This window comes from Dioscorea cayenensis, chromosome 2, assembly GCF_009730915.1.
Source record: "Dioscorea cayenensis subsp. rotundata cultivar TDr96_F1 chromosome 2, TDr96_F1_v2_PseudoChromosome.rev07_lg8_w22 25.fasta, whole genome shotgun sequence".
Taxonomy (NCBI): domain Eukaryota; kingdom Viridiplantae; phylum Streptophyta; class Magnoliopsida; order Dioscoreales; family Dioscoreaceae; genus Dioscorea; species Dioscorea cayenensis.
In genome coordinates this window covers 12,813,656-12,833,468 of record NC_052472.1, presented here as the reverse complement: position 1 = coordinate 12,833,468, position 19,813 = coordinate 12,813,656, and the positions used below count along the sequence as shown (strand labels likewise).

At 42.7% G+C, this 19,813-nt stretch overlaps 1 non-coding gene across 1 annotated transcript; it reads right to left on the bottom strand.

The window, feature by feature from the left end:
• Nucleotides 1-12,269: 12,269 nt before the first annotated feature.
• LOC120281920 lies at nt 12,270-12,376 on the bottom strand. Its single transcript, XR_005542841.1, has one exon. It is a non-coding gene; the product is annotated as a small nucleolar RNA R71 (small nucleolar RNA).
• Between the last annotated feature and the right edge of the window lie 7,437 nt (nt 12,377-19,813).

Genomic DNA, 19,813 nt, shown 5'->3' with positions numbered 1-19,813 from the left:
AAATGGTGTATTCTCGGATTTTTGAGTCGTAGCCATGCGGTTTTCACGCCCCTTGGATCCACAAAGGCGTGTGGAAACTCCACACGAGCGTGCGGATTTCTGCAGTACTACCTAATGAACTTGTTTGATTATTTTGCTTTCAAATCTTGCATATTATGGCACCCTCGGTCAAAGAAGCAAGCTGATAAATGGCCACGTGAGTCATCCCCTGAGCCCGACGAGCATGATATTTGTTATTCCCTAGCATCAGGCTAGTTTACAGTGTTTGTCTAGACTTCGGTTTGGATAGACATGATTCCAAGACTTGAGCATTCTCAGGAAGGTGCAATCAGCAGGAGACATGATAGAGGAGATCGAAGGAATGTTATCTGTGGGTAGCTGGAGGAGTCTCTTGTCTATTCGAGAACCAGCTATCCGTTCGCTTACCTTGGAGGTACTTTCATCATTTGAGTTTGATCGATCCTACTCGAGATTTGACAATAATGATGTTATACAATTAAGAGTAGTAGGTCATCATCACAGTATGAGTGTTACACATTTCTTTATGAATCTGGGTTTGTATGATGAGGTTTACACAGATACAGAGGAGTATGATCGATTATCCACATATTATCCTGGTAGTCTGACTCCTTAGAAAGCGTATATGACACTTTGTGGAGAGGGGCAATATGAGCCAGGGGTATCCAAGGCTACTTGCCTTTCTCGGCCAGTGTACAGATATATCCACGCCGTTGTTAATCGATCGGTGAATGGGCGTGGTGATAGCATAGGGGTACTGAGCAGACAGGAGCTACTATACTTATACTCCATGGTGTAGAGAGAGCCGATTCATCTGGGGCACATTCTAGCCAAGTACATGCAACACCAGAGCTAGTATATCTGAGCAGGGGTCATTTTCTCAGGACCGTATATCACGAGACTCGTCATAGGCATGGGTCTCCTAGATGCCATTCGAGAGTCTGAGAAAGCGAGTACACCTTGCTCCCTTAGGCATAGAGACAGCTGTAACTGATGGGGATGGTTCACAGAGTCCAGTCTGGAGTTTATGCTTTGATTATGCCAGCTTCAGAGATAGCTGAGGATGAGGGTGATGATGTCGAGGCTTCCCACGCTTACCCCGAGTCCCAGCTGACACCGATGGCGACTGAGGCATCTCCTGTGGCAGAGGAGCAACCCCCAGTACGTATGTTTTCACCATCTCGAAACTATGTTGGATTTAAGAGGCTTGAGAGTGCGGTGGGGGTGTTACGGATAGAGGTTGCTAAGGTGGGATGCGTAATACACAGAGTTTATGGCGCATTTTGACACATTATAGTAGATTCTTGAGCGAGACGTTGTCTTGTCATTTGTTCTGAGGCTATGGATCCCCCCACCTCCTCTAGTATCACCACCTCCTAATCCTCCTGCACCCTTTGATCTAGCACCAACATCAGCGGTGGAGCAAAGACCTGATGACACCGACACTTGATTCTGCTTTTCATTTCTTTACTTCTGCATTTCATTTTGGACTTGTATACTCAGAAAGGACTTTCCTTTTGAGTTTATTTTCGCTTTGATGTCTCGAGTTGTATTCATTGCCTTATCTTTTATTTACTCGAGTTGTTTTTGTTTTATTGAGCTTCACTGAACCCCCTCGTGTATGCGTGCAGATGGTCTTGTTAGTATGGGAACTGAGAACTAGTCATGGACACGGCCAAGGTGCTTTGGCACTTGGCCGTGTGTGGTTCACAACCCAATTGGATCAACACTCCCAAGGATTTATCTCCATCAAATGCAACACTAGGAGTCAGAGGAAGTATTGTTTTGATTGCTTCTCCCACATATATTCTTGTTTCATATATTATGAATGAGCTTGCATGTGTACAGTGGGGACAATGTACAACTTAAGTGTGTGGGGGGGAGTTTCATAATGGACATTTCCTTTATATTAGTTTTGATTGATATACATGCTCACATAGGCAATGACGGTTCACCTTAGTTGCAATGATTATATTTTTGAGTTTTGGAGAATTTTAACATTAAATGTTCTCATGCTCTAGTTCTCATTTGGATTTTTAGGAATTTTTGCCCGATTGACACTTGTTGCACTACTCACTCTTTAAAAACTCTTTTGGAAACTCAAGTTTGATGTTAAAGGGACTAGTTATAGTTGTTTCTTTTATAATCATTAAAAAAAAAAGAGAACAAAATAGTTTTATTATTTAGTTGTGCTTGTTGGGTGGAAAGAGCTACCACCTATGAAGTACGAACCTACTCTCATTTCCACAGGATTAGGGGTGAATCGTGATTAGTGATGAGTGTATTTTTTAATGGGTAAAGTACATACCCGTGTACTTGCCTATGTAATGTCCAAATTCCAAGGGATATAACTACAAAGTTGAAAAAGTTATTTAGCCATCCAATTTTGGCAAGGTGACTGAGGACTAATGGCTAGGGTTTGGAGTTGGATCTAAGGGAGAACTACTTTGAGTTGAAGGACTTTGAGTTGAAGCCTAACTGTAGTGGCGAATAACTTTGAGTTAAAGCCTAACTTCATTTAGATGGTGCAACAGATGTGCCAGTTTGATGGTTTTCCGGATGAGTACCCATAGTTTGTGACACCTTTAAGGCAAATGAATGTGTCCAAGGATGCAGTTCACCTTTGATTATTTTTGTTTTCAGTGCGAGGAATGGGCCAAGTAATGGCTAAGATCCTTTTCACAAGGGTCAATTACCACATTGGCATAATTGGCCGAGAAGTTCCTTACTCGATATTTTCCTTCGGCGAAAAATTACAAAGCTCAGAAATGACATATCTTCATTTTGACAAATTGATAAGTGCTTGTGTGCTAAGAATACGAAGTGTTCTAATAAGTGTCTAAATGTACGTATTTGAGTATATGTATTTGTTACCTCTAGCATGCATTTTCATGAGAATTGATGGCCGTTTTGTGCCTAATCGTCTGTTATTTGCTTTTCAGGGCAGGGGAGCGCCATGGAAGACACGAAGATATGATTCGGGCGAAAAAGAGAAAGAAAACCAGGTCGCAAAATCAGTGTAGCCCGACACTGTAGCAAAATCACTGTAACTGCCATTGTAGCACATAGGAAGTTTTCGAGTCAGGAATGTAATCATGGCATACGGCCTCAATGGTGCCCGGTATGGAGCCCGGGATGGTCATTGTAGCTATAATAGAAGATATTTACTTGATGGAGTTTGCCTACCCCAAATAGTGTCAATGTTGAGCTCCATAGCGAGTGGCATGGCACTCGGGATGGAGGCAATTTGGAGGGTATATTAGAGATATTGGAAGACTTTTAGAGAGACTTCTTCTTGGCTTCTTGGGCCGCCGCCACCACACAATCTTGAGGTCTTCCGGCCATCCTCCGGCGACGATCCTTGGGGGAAATGAGCACACATCATCACCAAGAGGGAGAGGAGCATAGGAGAAGGAGTTGGAGTGAAGATCTAAGCCACCATTGCATCACCATTCAAGGCTTCATCGATTCAAGTGGATCAAGACCGTAGAGGGGGTTTTCTTGCTTCTTTATTGTCTTTCTTTTCCTTGTATGTTGTTTATGTGTCCCTTGTCATGAGAGATTAACTTATTGTTGTGTTTGGATTTGGATGAACCCTATGGTTAATCTTGTGTATGAACTTGGAATGTTGTTCTTAATTGATTTTAATGGTTGTTTGAGATTCAATCTTTCATGCTTTCATGTCTAGAATTACATGTATGGAGAGATCCGTAATTCTACTATGAGTTGTATGCGTAGATGTGACCTACTCACGTATACTAGATCTAGGAGAGATTGAAAGGGGATACTTGTACCTACACGCCGAGAAATTGGTTGTTGGTAGCCCTCCATTGCTTGGTTTAAGCCAAAGGATAGTAGGTTTACTCCTATTAGAGATTTCCTAGAACTTAATGCGATCATAGGTTTGTTAATCCAGATGAAATTCTGATTGACATTCGTATGGGATCAATAGTTAGTTATAGAGAGATTGGGGCTAATCTACTTACGAGATCTCTAGGTCTCAATTATCATCAATGCATCTTTAACTCATCCTAGTTTGGGACTTAATGGCAACCCTAGGCAGATTCCTTGTCCAAACACTACCTTCTCATGCTTGATACTCCCTTGTTTATTTACATCTGTGTGCTAGTTACCCGGCCATAGATTAGTTAGTTTATTTTATTTTATTTCATTTGTTCTTCATACCAAGAATTGTAGGCTAGATAATAGATGAAGGGTGAGTAATAATACTTCCTTGGCCCCGTGGAATACTACGACCCCTGTGTCACTCACAGGGTATTACTTGGCGATCCCGTACACTTGCGGGCGATCAATCAAGTTTTTGGCGCCGTTGCCGGGGACATTCAAGGAATATTAGGAAAGCTTGTAATCTATTGCTCTAGCCATTTTTCTTTTATTTGTACATATTACTCTTTGTATATACTTTTCCTATTTTGTTTAACTTTGTTCTTTTTATACTCTTTTGTGCAAGGTACAATTTTCTTGGCAAATGCAAGGGGCTCGCAATTTGAATGATTCTAACTCAATTTCAGCCACTAATGTTGATGCCCATGCTGATTATATTGAAAACCAAAGACCACAAGGAAACCCTTACAGCTCAACTTACAATCCGGGGTGGAAATACCACCCAAATTTTTCATTGAATCAAGGGAAAAATCAAGAGGTTGCACCTCCTCAAGGTTCCCAAATGCCACAACCACTGCCAATAAAAAAGATTTACTACAGAGGATGTGTTGGCAAAGTTCATGATAAATACTGAATCGAGATTTCGAGACGTCAACACCAAATTTGATGCCCTCACCACCGAACTTCATGCACTTGACGCCAAATGTAATGCCCGATTTGAGGCCATCGATGCCACACTTTTGTTGGTGCAAGCTTCTCTTCACAAATTAGAGAATCGGGTTGAACAATTATTCCAAGAGCGAGCAATTGAACTTCCAACCACAAGCAACAATGAAATTGAAGAGAAATATGATGGAAGGGAAGTGGTTGAGAACTTTGGTGCATTGAAGGTGAAAAAGGTAGAAGAAGTGGCACAAATATCACTTGAGCTAGCCCTTAGCATGGAAGTGACTCAAATCACCAAGCACAAAAGAAAATTATTTGGGACAATTGAAGATATGGGTAGGAGGTTGAAGCCATCCAATGACCCACCGATGCTAATGTTGGACACGTCCCAACCAAAACTTTTTCCTTGGAGGCCCAAACGATATTTGTGGGTAATTAATGGAAGATTGACATTGGTTGAAGAAGGAGATATGGGTAGGAGGTTTACACCGTCCAAGGACCCACCGATGCCAAGTTTGAAAAGTTTTCAACCATACCTATTTCCATGGAGACCGAAACAATTTTTGAGGAAGCTCCAAGGAAATTCAGCCGGGAATAGAATGGGAGCGGGGAGGATGCTCAAACCATCTAAGGATCCGCCCAAGTTTAAGTTGCACAACTCTCGGCCTAAACTTATTCCATGGAGGCCTAAAGGTACCAAGTTCTTGGTCTCCGCAAGCTCACCATCCCGGAAGGTAATTCTTTTCTTTCATGGAAGTAGCTATGCTACATGTTTCCGGGAGGACCACACCCTCTTCAAGCCTCCTTAAGGTAAGAAAGAGGTACGTCGAGCTAATGACGTTAAACAAGCGCTTCTTGGGAGGCAACCCAAGCATTCGGGGGTTTATTTTCATGTTTTTGTGTTCTTTGTATTCATGTTCTTGTTATTTTTTGTATTTTCTTAGAGTTGCTAATTTGAATAAGTCCATGCTCTCATTGTTTTGTTTATCATGATCATTGTCCATGTGGTTGTTTACTTGATTTTATTGTGGAGTCGCACTTGTTTGGGCTATCATTTTATGTGTTAGATCGAAATTTTGAACCATTAGTTCATGGTGGAGATGATTTAAGAACACTTTGTAGCGCTGCCCATGTGTTTGGAGAAGCAAATAAGACTTTATAACATGTTTTGAGAGCCTTACAGCCTCTATGAGGAGTGCATAGAGGTCCTAAAAAAAATCCAGAAACTTTGAACTACTCTTCATGGGCTCTATGAGGAGTGCATAGAGCCCATCAAAGACAAATTCAGAAACTTTTTTTCACTACTCCTCGCGGGCTCTATGAGAGTGCATAGAGACCATCAAGAAAAATTCAGAAACTTTTTCACTACTCCTCGCGGGCTCTATGAGCACCTCATAGAGACCGTGAAGACTCCCTATTTCTTCATGAGAACCTTGTCAACTTGTCTCTCTCCTCATTCTTCTTCTTCTCCAACCGAGACTTAGCTTCCATGATTTACCTCTCCATGGCCGGATCTCACTAAATGCCGCTCTAAATCATCTCCACATCTCCTTGGGAATTAGATCTAGTGTTCTCCTTCAAGCTCCACTAAAGTGCTCTACATCTTTGTTGGTATGAAGCTTGTTGTGAATGAAAAAAATTTCTTTTCTTTTCTTCTTGCTTTCTTGAGTTTTTGTGTGGATTGTTTCAAGCTTTTTGCTTGTATTTTGTGGTATGATCATCATGTCTTTGATTTATCTCGAATTTATGTACAAATTTTTTCGAATTCATGATGAGGGGAAACTCTTGCAAATTGAATAGTACCCATACGGACTCCTTATGCCCGTATGGATCCTATACACCCCATTTTCTTCATGTTTTATCCATTTTCATGCCACATTATGCACTCTATTGGATTCCTCTATGCTTGATTGGGTTTTTCATGATTTGTAGGAATGATGAGGATGAAGAAATTGGCAACAACCATGGAAATATATTTACACCACATGAGTGACCACATTTTTGGACAAGAATACCATAGTACAAGATGTCATTTTGTGATAAAGAAACCTAATTCTAAAGACAAGGGCTAGCATGGACACTTTGTTTTATTGTTTAGCTTTTATTTTTTTTTCTAGTTTTTGTCTTAGTGTTTGCATGATTACTCCCCATCTCATTTTTGTAAATTTTTGCGGAATGATGGTGTCCCTTTTATGCCTTGCAGGGCATTAAGGGAGCTTGGTGAGCCCTCCTTCCATTTGGTGGAAGCCCGACCCAACATGTATAGCTCGCCATACTTTGTGTTCGGGTCACATCTCGCCGTATGCACAAGAATAACCGGGGAAGTTCGTTCCACCCTCCTCATTTGTTTTCATTGCATATATCATTATGTTTTTCATGATTAGTGTACATTGGGGACAATGTACAACACTAGGTGTGGGGATGGGTGTATTATATGTATTAGGGTGATTGTTTACATGCTAGTGTACCCATGATGGCTTGTTCATTATTGTAAGACTCTTCTAGCATGGTTTAATGATCGATTTGAGTTACATACTTGTTGTTGTACTCTATTGAATCTTGTTTCACCTCTAGTATTGTCTTGTGCACTGAATCTTGTGTTGATGCCCTGGGAATAGCCAACATGACTACTCTATCTCTCTTGATTGCTTAACACACAACTTTGAGTACTTGGCCTTAGAATTCTAAGTTCTTTCTTTCAATGAACTCTTAAGAACTTCCAAGTCTTGTTGAGCTAGCCCTAGTTTTGTGGCTTGTAGTGTAGTCTGAAGGCGTGATCTAGGGTGATTGTGAAAAAAAAAAATTTAAAATGAAAGAGAAATGAAAAAGTGAAAAGAGTAAAAAGAAAAATGAGTCTATGTCAGTATTCCTCTGCTAATGAAGCATGAATGCGTCTATGTAGACTGTAATCGAGTAGTTGGGTGGCTCTTGTGCCTAACCAACATGTGCACCCTCTAGAAAGATTTTCGGTGCAGTCTATGTTAGTCGGACTCGAAAAAGAAAGAAAAATGAAATGAAATGAAATGAAAATAAAAACCCTAGTGATCTTTTTGGCTACCTACTAGAGGTTTTGAGAAGAATAGGGAGTTAGTTCAAGTTTTTAAGCTTAGAAGGATCTTACTTGTTCATTGGAGTGGCACTTAGCATTTTAAGACCTAGTACTCTTGCCTGTGGAGTGATTAGCATCTAGAGCTGTACTGATTGAAGTCAGTAGGCTAGACCAGATCAGGGCAGATGAAATACAAGGTTCGCACACATGGCACAGACATATAGAGGTGAGACAAGATCTTTCTGTGTGCTTACTGTTTGTAACTCATCATCTAGTTATCATTTTCCATTGCTTGTGGAGTCTTGTATTTATTTGAGCCGGAGGTAATACATTTAGCCACTTATCATTATCTTTGTTTTCATGATGTGTTTGCTTGGGGACAAGCAAATGGTTAGGTGTGGGGATATTTGATAAGTGTCTAAATGTATGTATTTTAGTATATGTATTTGTTATCTCTAGCATGTATTTTCATTAGAATTAATGCCCTTTTTGTGCTTAATCGTGTGTTATTTGCTTTTCAGGGCACGGGAACGCCATGGAAGACACGAAGATATGATTCGGGCGAAAAAGAGAAGAAAAACCATGTCGCAGTACTGTAGCGTATTCCCTGCAGTAAAAGACTGTAGTTGGAGTACTGTAGTCCGACTGTAGCAAAATCACTGTAGTTACCACTGTAGCATCTGGGGAATTTTCGAGTCAGGAATCTAATCATGGCATACGGCCTCAATGGTGCCCGGGATGGTCACTGTAGCTATAATAGAAGATATTTACTTGATGGAATTTGCCTACCCCAAATAGTGTCAATGTTGAGCTCCATAGCGAGTGGCATGGCACTCGGGATGGAGGCCATTTGGTGGGTATATTAGGCATCTTGGAAGACTTTTAGAGAGACTTCTTCTTGGCCTCTTGGGCCGCCGCCACCTCACAATCTTGAGGTCTTCCGGCCATCCTCCGGCGACAATCCTTGGGGGAAACGAGCACACATCATCACCAAGAGGGAGGGGAGCATAGGAGAAGGAGTTGGAGTGAAGATCTAAGCCACCATTGCATCACCATTCAAGGCTTCATCGATTCAAGGGGATCAAGACCGTAGAGGGGGTTTTCTTGCTTCTTTATTGTCTTTCTTTTCCTTGTATGTTGTTTAAGTGTCCCTTGTCATGAGGTATTAACTTATTGTTGTGTTTGGATTTGGATGAACCCTAGGGTTAATCTTGTGTATGAACTTGGAATGTTGTTCTTCATTGATTTTGATGGTTGTTTGAGATTCAATCTTTCATGCTTTCATGTCTAGAATTACATGTATGGAGAGATCCGTAATTCTACTATGAGTTGTATGCGTAGATGTGACCTACTCACTTATACTAGATCTAGGAAAGATTGAAAGGGGATAATTGTACCTACACGCCGAGAAATCGGGTGTTGGTAGCCCTCCATTGCTAGGTTTAAGCCGAAGGATAGTAGGTTTACTCCTATTAGAGATTTCCTAGAACTTAATGCGATCATAGGTTTGTTAATGCGGATGAAATTCTGATTGACATTCGTATGGGATCAGGGGTTAGTCACCGAGAGATTGGGGCTAATCTACTTACGAGATCTCTAGGTCTCAATTATCATCAATGCATCTTTAACTCATCCTAGTTTGGGACTTAATGACAACCCTAGGTAGATTCCTTGTCCAAACACTACCTTCTCATGTTTGATACTCCCTTGTTTATTTACATCTGTGTGCTAGTTACCCGGCCATAGATTAGTTAGTTTATTTTATTTTATTTCATTTGTTCTTCATACCAAGAATTGTAGGCTGGATAATAGATTAAGAGTGAGTAATAATACTTCCTTGGCCCCGTGGAATACTACGACCCCTGTGTCACTCACAGGGTATTACTTGGCGATCCCGTACACTTGCGGGCAATGAATCATGTTCTTTCCTTATGTTGAGCATTACTTTTCTCGGGTTTTAATGCTAATATGGGCGTATTTATTTTACTTTCATGCAGGTAGGGTTGTGAGGGCGATTATGAGAGAAAGAAGCCAATGTGGGTCGTAATGCACTAATTTGGAGGAAATCTTGCTAAGGTTCCAGATGCGGGAATGTGTGCCAACCTCCTCGTACTCAAGTTAGCATAACTATTTGGAGGGGCACAAGGGCAGTCACATTCAAGTATTCCGACTTGTGCATATAGAACAAGATCTACACCAACATGTCCGTTATTAAAGAAGCAAGGCGATCCACGACGTAAATGTGTGTCCGTTTGGGTTACCTCGATAAAAGTATGGATTTAGGAGTATTTCAGGCCGGTACTATAGCAGGGTATTGTAGAAAACACTATAGCAAAAAATACCGCAGCAGTACTATTTACAGGCGGCCGAGAAAACAGGAAAACAGAGAATCCACATGGGTGTGTGAAAAATCCACATGCCCGTGTGAAAAACCCACAGGGGCGACCACATGGGCGTGTGGATTCCCGGTGTCAGTCCTTTAAAAGTCGATTTCAGCCCCGATTTCAGTATTTTTTTTCTCCATCTTTTTCGTAACTTGAGAGAGGGAGCGGCTAGGATTTTGAGAGGTATTGGCTATGGCTTTGTAGAGGTTCTATGGCTCTAACATCACATGCCGTTTGGAAGAAGGTTAGTGGGAGAGCTTTCATCGGCACCGATCCGGCAAGGTGTATCCTAGGCAGGACAAAGGGACCTTTGCGACGAGTAGAGGACTCTTCACAAGACCATCGCCACGACTAACGAGGGGATTTTCTATGGATGCTTTGTTTTTACATTCGATTTCATTGATTGAATCTAGCTACATGGATAGCTAAACCGCTAGGGGGTACTTGGGTATTTGTGAACCCTAGGATGTATTCGTTTCATTGAATCTCTTTATTATGCTTTCAATTAATTGATGTTTATTGTGAGTTCCAGTCTTATAGACTTGATTGTATGAATACTGCCCTAGAGTGAGACTAGGGTTGAGGGTTCTTATTGGTAACTCTTGTGAGTGAGTGACACACCATGAGAGTTAGACAAAGCTAGATTAGATACGGTTAAGAGGATGAGTCGAGAGATAGCGGAGCGTCTCCTTTCCCCTCTGGTGTGATCTATCTTACCTCCATTTTCCAAAGAGTTCTTTGCGGCCATAGTAGAGTGAATTTGGTAAGGGATGACCTTCCACTTGGGCTTAGTTGTGAGTGCAACGGAGTGAGGCGCTGAAGTGATTTTAACCCCTAGGGCATAATTGTGGCTAGGGATCTTCCACCTGGACCAAAGGGTTAGGTGTATACATAGTAATGGGTTTTATCACTTGGAATCCCTATAGCTCATTGCAATTCTATGTGAGTGCGAGGTTGAGAGGTTATTTAATCTCTCCTCTAGGACATGTATAGAGTTAGGCATGGTTGATCTTAGATCTGGGATCATGTAATTAAGGATTTCCACGACTCATTGTTGCATCAATTCGGAAGTATAATAGAGGGTTCTTGCACTTGAAACGATTGTCCTAGGCGGATCAATATCCGGGTACCCCATCTTTATCGACTGCCTTACCTTCTCCTTTACATGTGCTCTCTATCTTGTTGCTTTTATTTTCGTTATTTCATATTTTGTCACACTTATCACTATTTATCTTCCATATTAGTTAAGAAACAACTTAAGTGTCTTTATTCACTACTCTCTGTAGATACAATACCCACTCATCTGGGATTATTACTTTGACACCCGTGCACTTGCGGTTTACACTCATATACAAACGTGTCAAGTTTTTGGCGCCGTTGCCGGGGAGTAGGCATTTAGAAATACTTTGCACTTTATTTTCTTAGCTATTCATTCATTCTATTTCAAATCTTCTTTTCTATCATCATTCTGATTTTGTTTTCTTCTTTTGGTGCAGCTCCAGGTTATGACCGGAGGGAACCCTTCGATATTGATTGAAGGAGATCCCGAGCTCGAACGTACACTTAGAAAAAATGGGAAAGAACCTGTGCAAGAACAGTCTAATCTAGCTAATTTGGAAGTAGAAGAATCTGAAAACATGACAGAACAGAATGAGCAGTAGTGGACATTATCTGATTATGCAAGCCCTTCAGTATTGGGGACACAATCGAGTATTGTGCGTCCCCTGATTACAGCTCAAAACTTCGAGCTGAAGTCGGTACTCATCCACATGTTGCAGTAATCAGCACAGTTTAATGGTTTGGCCGATGAGGATCCAAACAGTCATATAGAGAACTTCCTCGAGGTGTGCGACATTCTTAAGATAAACGGGGTAACGGATGATGCCATCAAGTTGTGAGCCTTCACATTTTCCTTGAAAGGGAGAGTGAAGCAGTGGCTACACTCATTACCTAGAGCATCAATTACCACATGGGAAGAGATGGTAGAAGCTTTTCTTGCTCGTTATTTCCCTCCCAAAAAATCTGCAAAGCTTAGGAATGAGATCTCATCCTTTGTACAATCAGAATTTTAGTCTCTATTTGAGACGTGGGAAAGGTTCAAGGAGCTCCTGAGAAAGTGCCCGCAACATGGATTCCCAGAGTGGATGATTGTTTAGACCTTTTAAAATGGTTTAAATCTGAGTACAAGGCAACTCTTGGATGTGGCAGCAGGAGGTACCTTAGGTAGCAAGACCCCCGGTATGGCCCATCAACTAATTGAAGAAATGGGGTTAAATAGCTACCAATGGAATGCTAGGGAGAAGAAAAAATGGCCAGCCTCCATGAGATAGATGAAGTAACCTCATTGGCGGCTTAAGTGGAATCATTGAGTACGAAGTTAGATCTCCTAACTTCGAATAGAGTGGCGGCCGTGACTACTTGCACCGGGTGTGGTGGAGGACATGCTCCCTCTGATTGCTAGATCTCTATGGGTGATGCATCTTCGGTAGAGAATGTCGATTTTGTAGGTAATTCTATGAGGAATCAAGGAAAGCCATACAACAACACCTACAATCCGGGTTGGAAGAGTCATCCCAATTTCTCATGGAGCAACCAAGGTCTACAAAAGGCCATGGGGCCACCTGGTTTCCAACAACAACAGCAAACCACAAACATTGAAAACAGAGTTTCAGGTTTGGAGACCCGAATGAACTATTTGGAGAAGGCCTTACCTAGGTTTGTGCAATCATCTGATACAAGGTTCCAATCAGTTGAGGCTATACTTCGTAACCACACCGCCTCTTTATATAATCTTGAAAATCAAGTAGGGCAGATTGCGAAGTCCTTATCAGAAAGGCCACAAGGAAACTTGCCGAGTAACACCGAGACCAACCCTAGAGAGCATGTGAAGGCGATCATTTTAAGAAGTAGTCGTGAGGTTGAGGGTAAGCTTCTGAGTGAGAAGCCCAATAAACACGCACCCAAGGATATAGAGGTTGAGAAGGGAGCAAGCAAAGAGAAGGAGGTGGCACCCCCACCTTTCAAGCTAAGAATCCGTTATCCCTCTAGATTGAAGAATGACTAAGGGGATGAATAGTACAAGAAAGTCCTGAGTTTGTTCAAACAACTGCACATCAATATTCCTTTTGTTGAGACATTGGCTCAAATGCCTAAGTATACAAAATTATTAAAGGATTTGTTGACTAACAAGAGGAAGTTGGAGGACAGTGTTTCAGTGATCTTAAATGCTTCTTGCTCGGTAGTGTTGCAAAAGAATATGTCGAACAAGAAGAAAGACCCGGGAAGCTTCATCATTTCGTGTAACATTGGCAATTCGGGTGAGGAAATGACATTGGCGGACTCAGGGGCCAGTATCAACGTCATGCCATACACCTTCTTTTAGAAGCTAGGCTTGGGAGAGCCTAGGCCCACTCGGATGACTTTGAAATTGGCGGATCGAACAGTGAGACATCCGAGGGGTATCATTGAAGACGTGCTTGTCAAGGTGGACAAGTACATATTTCCTGCAGACTTTGTGGTGCTAGACGTTGATGAGGATGCGGATGTACCCTTGATACTTGGGAGGCCATTCTTGCGGACTTCTAAAGCATTGATTGACATGACGGCGGAGAGTTAACATTGAGAGTTGAAGATGACAAGCTCACATACCGCCTTGCTGAAGCCATTCGTCATTCTCTTGATTTCGATGATACTTTGTATTTTCTAAACACTACTAATGAGAGATGAATATATGTAGGAAATGTTTAATCCGGACCCATACGAGGGTTTGTTTGACCAAGAGATGGACAATGATGGAATATGAAGAAGGTGCTCCGGATGATGAAGAGGGCTAGGAGAAACCACCGGAAATTCTCCAAGGCTGTTAGTGATGTGCGCGAACCGAACAAATTGGATGAATCATTGCTAGGTGGTCCCAAGCCTGATAATTCACCGTCTACTTTCAAAAGACTTTGCTCATCATGTTTCCAAGCCATGGGTAAGAGGGCAACCTTGATCTATGAGCCCCCGTAAGGTAAGACAAGGTACGTCAAGCTAAGTGACGGTAAACAAGCGCTTCTTGGGAGGCAACCCAAGTGTTTACTATTTTCTTAATTTGGTAGTTTAGTGTTTGCTTTAATAAATTGTTGAGTATTGGTGTCATGATTTGTAGATGCTTTTGCTGTGATTTTCTTGTGGACTGGTAATTTCACCGTGTGTTTTCATGTGAATTTGACGAAGTTTTGGTCGTTTGAGATATCTATCATGTTTCTCACTGATATAGTTTGCATATTAGGGTAAACTCTGAGTGTGTAAACATGTTCAGAAATTTTCTGCAGAGCCTGCAAAGTTTTCTAAGGCATCCAGAGAAAACACACAGGCTTGTGGAATTAACACACGCCCGTGGTTTTATATTGCGAGCTCATCCAGAGAAGGCATAGGGGCGTGGACCACCCCTGTGAATGACCTTGTGATTATCACACGCCCGTGGGTAATTTCCACACGGCGTGTGATTTCCTGTATAGACTTGGCAAACTATACCGAGAGCACACAAGGGTTGGACTCGCACCTGTGGGTGAACTTGTGAAATACGCACGGGCGTGGGAAATTTCCACATGCCCGTGTGGATCTCTCCAGATGAGCTCTCTCCATCCCGAGAAGACACAGGGGCGTGCGGCTGCCCCTGTGAGTTGGGCTTGTGAATGCCCACACCCGTGCGGAAGTTCCACACGGGTGTGTGAAACACTTAGCGATTATTCTCGGGTGGACAGAGAAGCCACAAGGGCGTGCGGCAGCCCCTGCGGGTCGGGCGCACGGGCGTGGGTATTTCCCACACGCCCATGTATTTTCATTCAAAGACAGTGAGTGTTTTCTTGGGAGTGCACAGGGGCGTGCACCTGCCCCTGTGAAGCTTTCCTGTGGAGACGCACGGGCGTGGGTAATTTCCGCACGCCCGTGCAGTTGTACATAACGCCAAGAGGCACGAGTTTTTTTTAAAAGGATTATTGTTTCTCTTTACTCTCATAACCTCCATTCATCTGAGAGCACTCTTATATTGTTTCAAGTCCTTGTATTGCCGATTTGGAAGAATTTTGTTTGGGTTTCCGGCCGATTATAAGTTCTCTCATCTCAACTCATCGGTAAGCCCTATCTTTTAGTTCCTTCGCAAATTCATGACTTACATCAATGAAATCAGTTAATAATGCTTCATTTCTATAATTAGAATGATTGTATAAGTTTAGCGCAAAGTTAGCAACAATGTAATGGTGCATTTGTGGATTTTTGAGGCGTGGCCGTGCGTTGTTCACACCGCGAGGATCCACACGGGCGTGTGGAAATTCCGCATGACTGTGTGGATTTCTGCAGCATTCCTTAATTAAATTGTTTGATCAATTTTTTTATTTTTAATTTTGGAGATTATGGCATCCAGGTCAAAGAAGCAAGATGATAAGCGACCGCGAGAGTCGTCTCTTGAGCCCGAGAGCATGAGATTCACCATCCCCGAGCAGCAGGCTTGCTTTGAGTGTCTGTCGAGACTTTGGTTCGGGCAGACTTGATTCTTGGACACGAGTATACTGAGAGACTTGTAGTAAGGAGATGAGTTGGCAGATGAGGTCGAGGATCTCGTTTTGGTGGATGGTTGGAGGCAGTTATTGTTGACTAGAGAGCCAGCCATCTGTGAGCTTACATTGGAGGTCTTGTCATCATTTGAGTTCGACAGATCCTATGTGAGATTTGACAGCCTCGACGTCATTCAGTTCAGAGCACTTGGACATCACTATAGTCTGAGTATCACTCAGTTCTAAGTCTAGCATGGTTGGCAAGGTTCAGACGAGGGTTTATTCTCTGGTGTTACTGGTTCCGGAGATAGCCGAGGAGGAGGGTGATGATGCCGAGGCTTTCGAGCTTACTCCCGAGCCTCAGGCAGCATCGATGGAGACCGAGGCACCTCATATGGCAGAGGATCCACCCCTAGTACATATGTTTTCACCATCTCGAGCAAATGATCATTTTGAGAGGCCCGAGAGTGCTGTGGGGGTGATACGGACAGGGGTCGCTTAGGCCCAAGCAGAGATTGTTGAGATTCGGGCTATGCAGGCCACACAGCATATAGAGTTCATGGCATGTTTCGACATGTTACAGAGGATTTTAGAGCGAGACGTCACCTCGTCATTTGTCATGCGGTCGAGAACTCCCTCGGCATGTCCAGCACCTCCATCCCCTATTCCAGCATCGGTTGACACACCATGTACTTCATCACCCAAAGCTACCAAAAGCGAGTGGAGCAGAGCATGACACCGACACTTGATTTGTTTTTTTTCATTTCTTTTACTTTTGCACTTATATTTTGGACTTATATTCTCAGAAAAGACTCCCCTTCTGAGTTTATCTTTTATTTTACTGTCTCGAGTTGTATTCATTGTGATAACTGCTTGTGCGATGTGAATGCAAAGCGTTCTTTTCTTATGTTGAGCATTACCTTTATTGGGGTTTTACACTAATATGTGTGTTTTTATGATACTTTTATGCAGGTTGGGTTGTGAAACCAATTATGAAGGAAAGAAGCCAATGTGGATCACAATGCACCGATTTTGGAGGAAATCTTGCTTAAGTTCAAACGCGAAGATATGAGTCAGGTGCGAGATGCTAGAGTGTGTGCCAACCTCCCTGTATTTGAGTTAGCACAACCATTTGGAGGGGCACAAGGGCAGTCACACTCAAGCATTCCGACTTATGCACATAGAACAAGATCTACATCAACTTATCCGTCATTGAAGAATCAAAGCGATCCACGGCATAAACGTGTGCCCGTTTATGTTACCTCGATGAAAAAGTGGATTCGGGAGTATTTTTTTGGCGAGATCGTAGCGAAAGTTCTTACGTTCACGACCGGCGAAAAATGATTCGCAGAGAATCCACTGCACTGTGTGGAAATTACCCAAGCCCATGTGGAAATTCCACAGGGGCGTGTGGATTCCCGATTCCAGCCCTATTTAAAGCCGATTCAGCCTCGATTTCAATATTCTTTTCTCCATTTTTTCCCCAACTTGAGAAAGGGTTTCATCTAGGGTTTTGAAAGGTATTGGCTAGGGTTTTGGAGAAGTTCTACGGCTCAGACATCGTCATTCCTTTGGAAGAAGGTTGGTAGGGGAGCTTCCGTCGAGGCGTATCTTATACCGGACAAGGGAATCCTTGGACAATGAGTAGAGGACTTTCCACAAGACCATCGACATGACTATCGAGAGGGTTTCTCTATGGATTCATTGCTTTTACATTCTATTTCTTTGATTGTAATTAGCTCCATGGAGTGCTAAACCCCTAGTGGGTACTTGGGTATTTGTGAACCCTAGGATGTATTTGTTTCATTGAATCTCTTTATTATGCTTTCAATTAATTGATGTTTGTTGTGAGTTCCAACCTTGAATGCTTGATTGTATGAACATTTCCCCTAGAGTGATACTAGGGTTGAGAGTTCTTATTGGTAACCTTGTGAGTGAGTGATACACCACGAGTGTTAGAAAAACCTAGGTTGGGGAGGGTTGAGAGAATGAGTCGAGAGGTACAGGAGCGTCCCCTTTCCCCTTCGAGTTCTTTGTGGCCATAATAGATTGAATGGTCTAAGGGATGACCCTCCGCTGGGGCTTAGTTGCGTGTGCAACAGAGTGAAGCGTTGAGGTGATCTTAGTATCTAGGGCTTAATCGTGGTTAGGGACCTTCCACCTGGACTAAAGGGTTAGGTCTATAATTAGGAAGAGATTTATCACTTGAAATCCCTAGATCTCATTGTAACTCTATTCCAGTGCGAGGTTAAGAGGTTATCTAATCTCTCCTCCGGGACATGTATAGAGTTAGCTATAGTTGACCTTAGATTTGGGACTATGTAATTAAGGATTTCCATGACTCACCATTGCATTGATTAGGAAGCATACTAGAGGGTTTTTGCTCTCGAAACGATTGTCCTAGGCGGAGCATTATCCGAGTACCCCATCTTTATTGATTGCCTTACCTCCTCCTTTACTCCTGCTCTCTTACTTGTTGTTTTTACTTTTGAGAATTGAATCATTGTCACCCTTATCACTACTGATCTTTCACATAGCTAAGAAGCGGATTAAGTGTTTTTATTCCCTACTCCCTGTGGATTCGATACCTGCTCATCCGGGATTATTACTTCGACAAACCTGTGCACTTGCGGGATATACGCAAGGGGCTTGTCAAGTTTTTGGCACCGTTGCCGGGGAGTAGGCATTTAGAGATAGGTCTTCAATGATGCCTCTCGGATGTCGTACCGTTCGGTCCGCCAATTGTAAAGTCATCCGAGTAGGCCTTGGCTCACCCAAGCCTAGATTTTGGAAGAAAGTATATGGCATGACGTTGATACTTGCCCCTGGATCCGCCAATGCCATTTCCTCACCTAAGTTGCCGATGTTACACGGAATAATGAAGCTTTCCGGATCCTTCTTCTTGTTCGGCATGTTCTTTTGCAACACCGCCGAGCCTGAAGCATCAATCACCACTGAAGCACTCTCCTCCAATTTCCTCTTATTGGTCAATAGGTCTTTCAGGAACTTCGCATACTTAGGCATTTGAGCCAAAGCCTCAACAAAAGGAATGTTGATGTGGTGTTGCTTGAACAAACTCAGGAACTTCTTATACTGTTCATCCCCTTGGTCATTCTTCAATCTAGAGGGATAAGGGATTCTTGGCTTGAAAGGTGGGGGTTCCACCTCTTTCTCTTTGTTTGCTCCCTTCTCAACCTCTAGGACCTCAGGTGCGTGTTCTTTCGGCTTCTTACTCGGAAGCCTCCCTTCAACCTCACGACCGCTTCTCAAAGCAATCGCCTTCACATGTTCTCTCGGGTTGGTTTCCGTGTTACTTGGTAAACTTCCATGTGGCCTTTCGGAAAGAGATTTCAATATTTGCCCCACTTGATTTTCAAGATTGTGCAAGGAGGCGGTGTGATTATGAAGTGTAGCCTCAACTGATTCAAACCTTGTATTTGCCGATTGAACAAATCTAGCCAAGTGCTTCTCCAAATCCGTCATTCGGGTTTCCAAGCCTGAAATTCTATTTTCCACTTGAGGGGCTTGTTGTTGTTGGAACCCCCGATGGCCCCATGGTCTTCTGTGGTCCTTGATTACTCCATGAAAAGTTGGGATGATTCTTCCAACCTGAATTGTAGGTGTTGCTGCATGGATTTCCTTGAGGTCTCATTCCATTACCTACAAAGTCGACATTCTCAACTGAAGAAACATCACCAATGACGATTGGGCAATCGGAGGGAGCATGTCCTCCACCACAACCGGTGCAATTGGTAACGGCCGCAACTCTATTCGAACCTATAAGATCTAGCTTCTTACTCAAACTCTCCACTTGGGCCGCCAATGAAGTTACCGCATCAATTTCATGGAGACCGGCCACTTTTTTCTTTTCCCTAGCATTCCACTGGTAACTATTTAACCCCATTCTCTCAATTAATTGACGAGCCTCGTCGGGGGTTTTGCTACCTAAGGTACCTCCTGCCGCCGCATCCAAGAGTTACCTTGAACTCGGGTTCAAACCATTGTAGAAGGTTTGAACAATCATCCACTCCGGG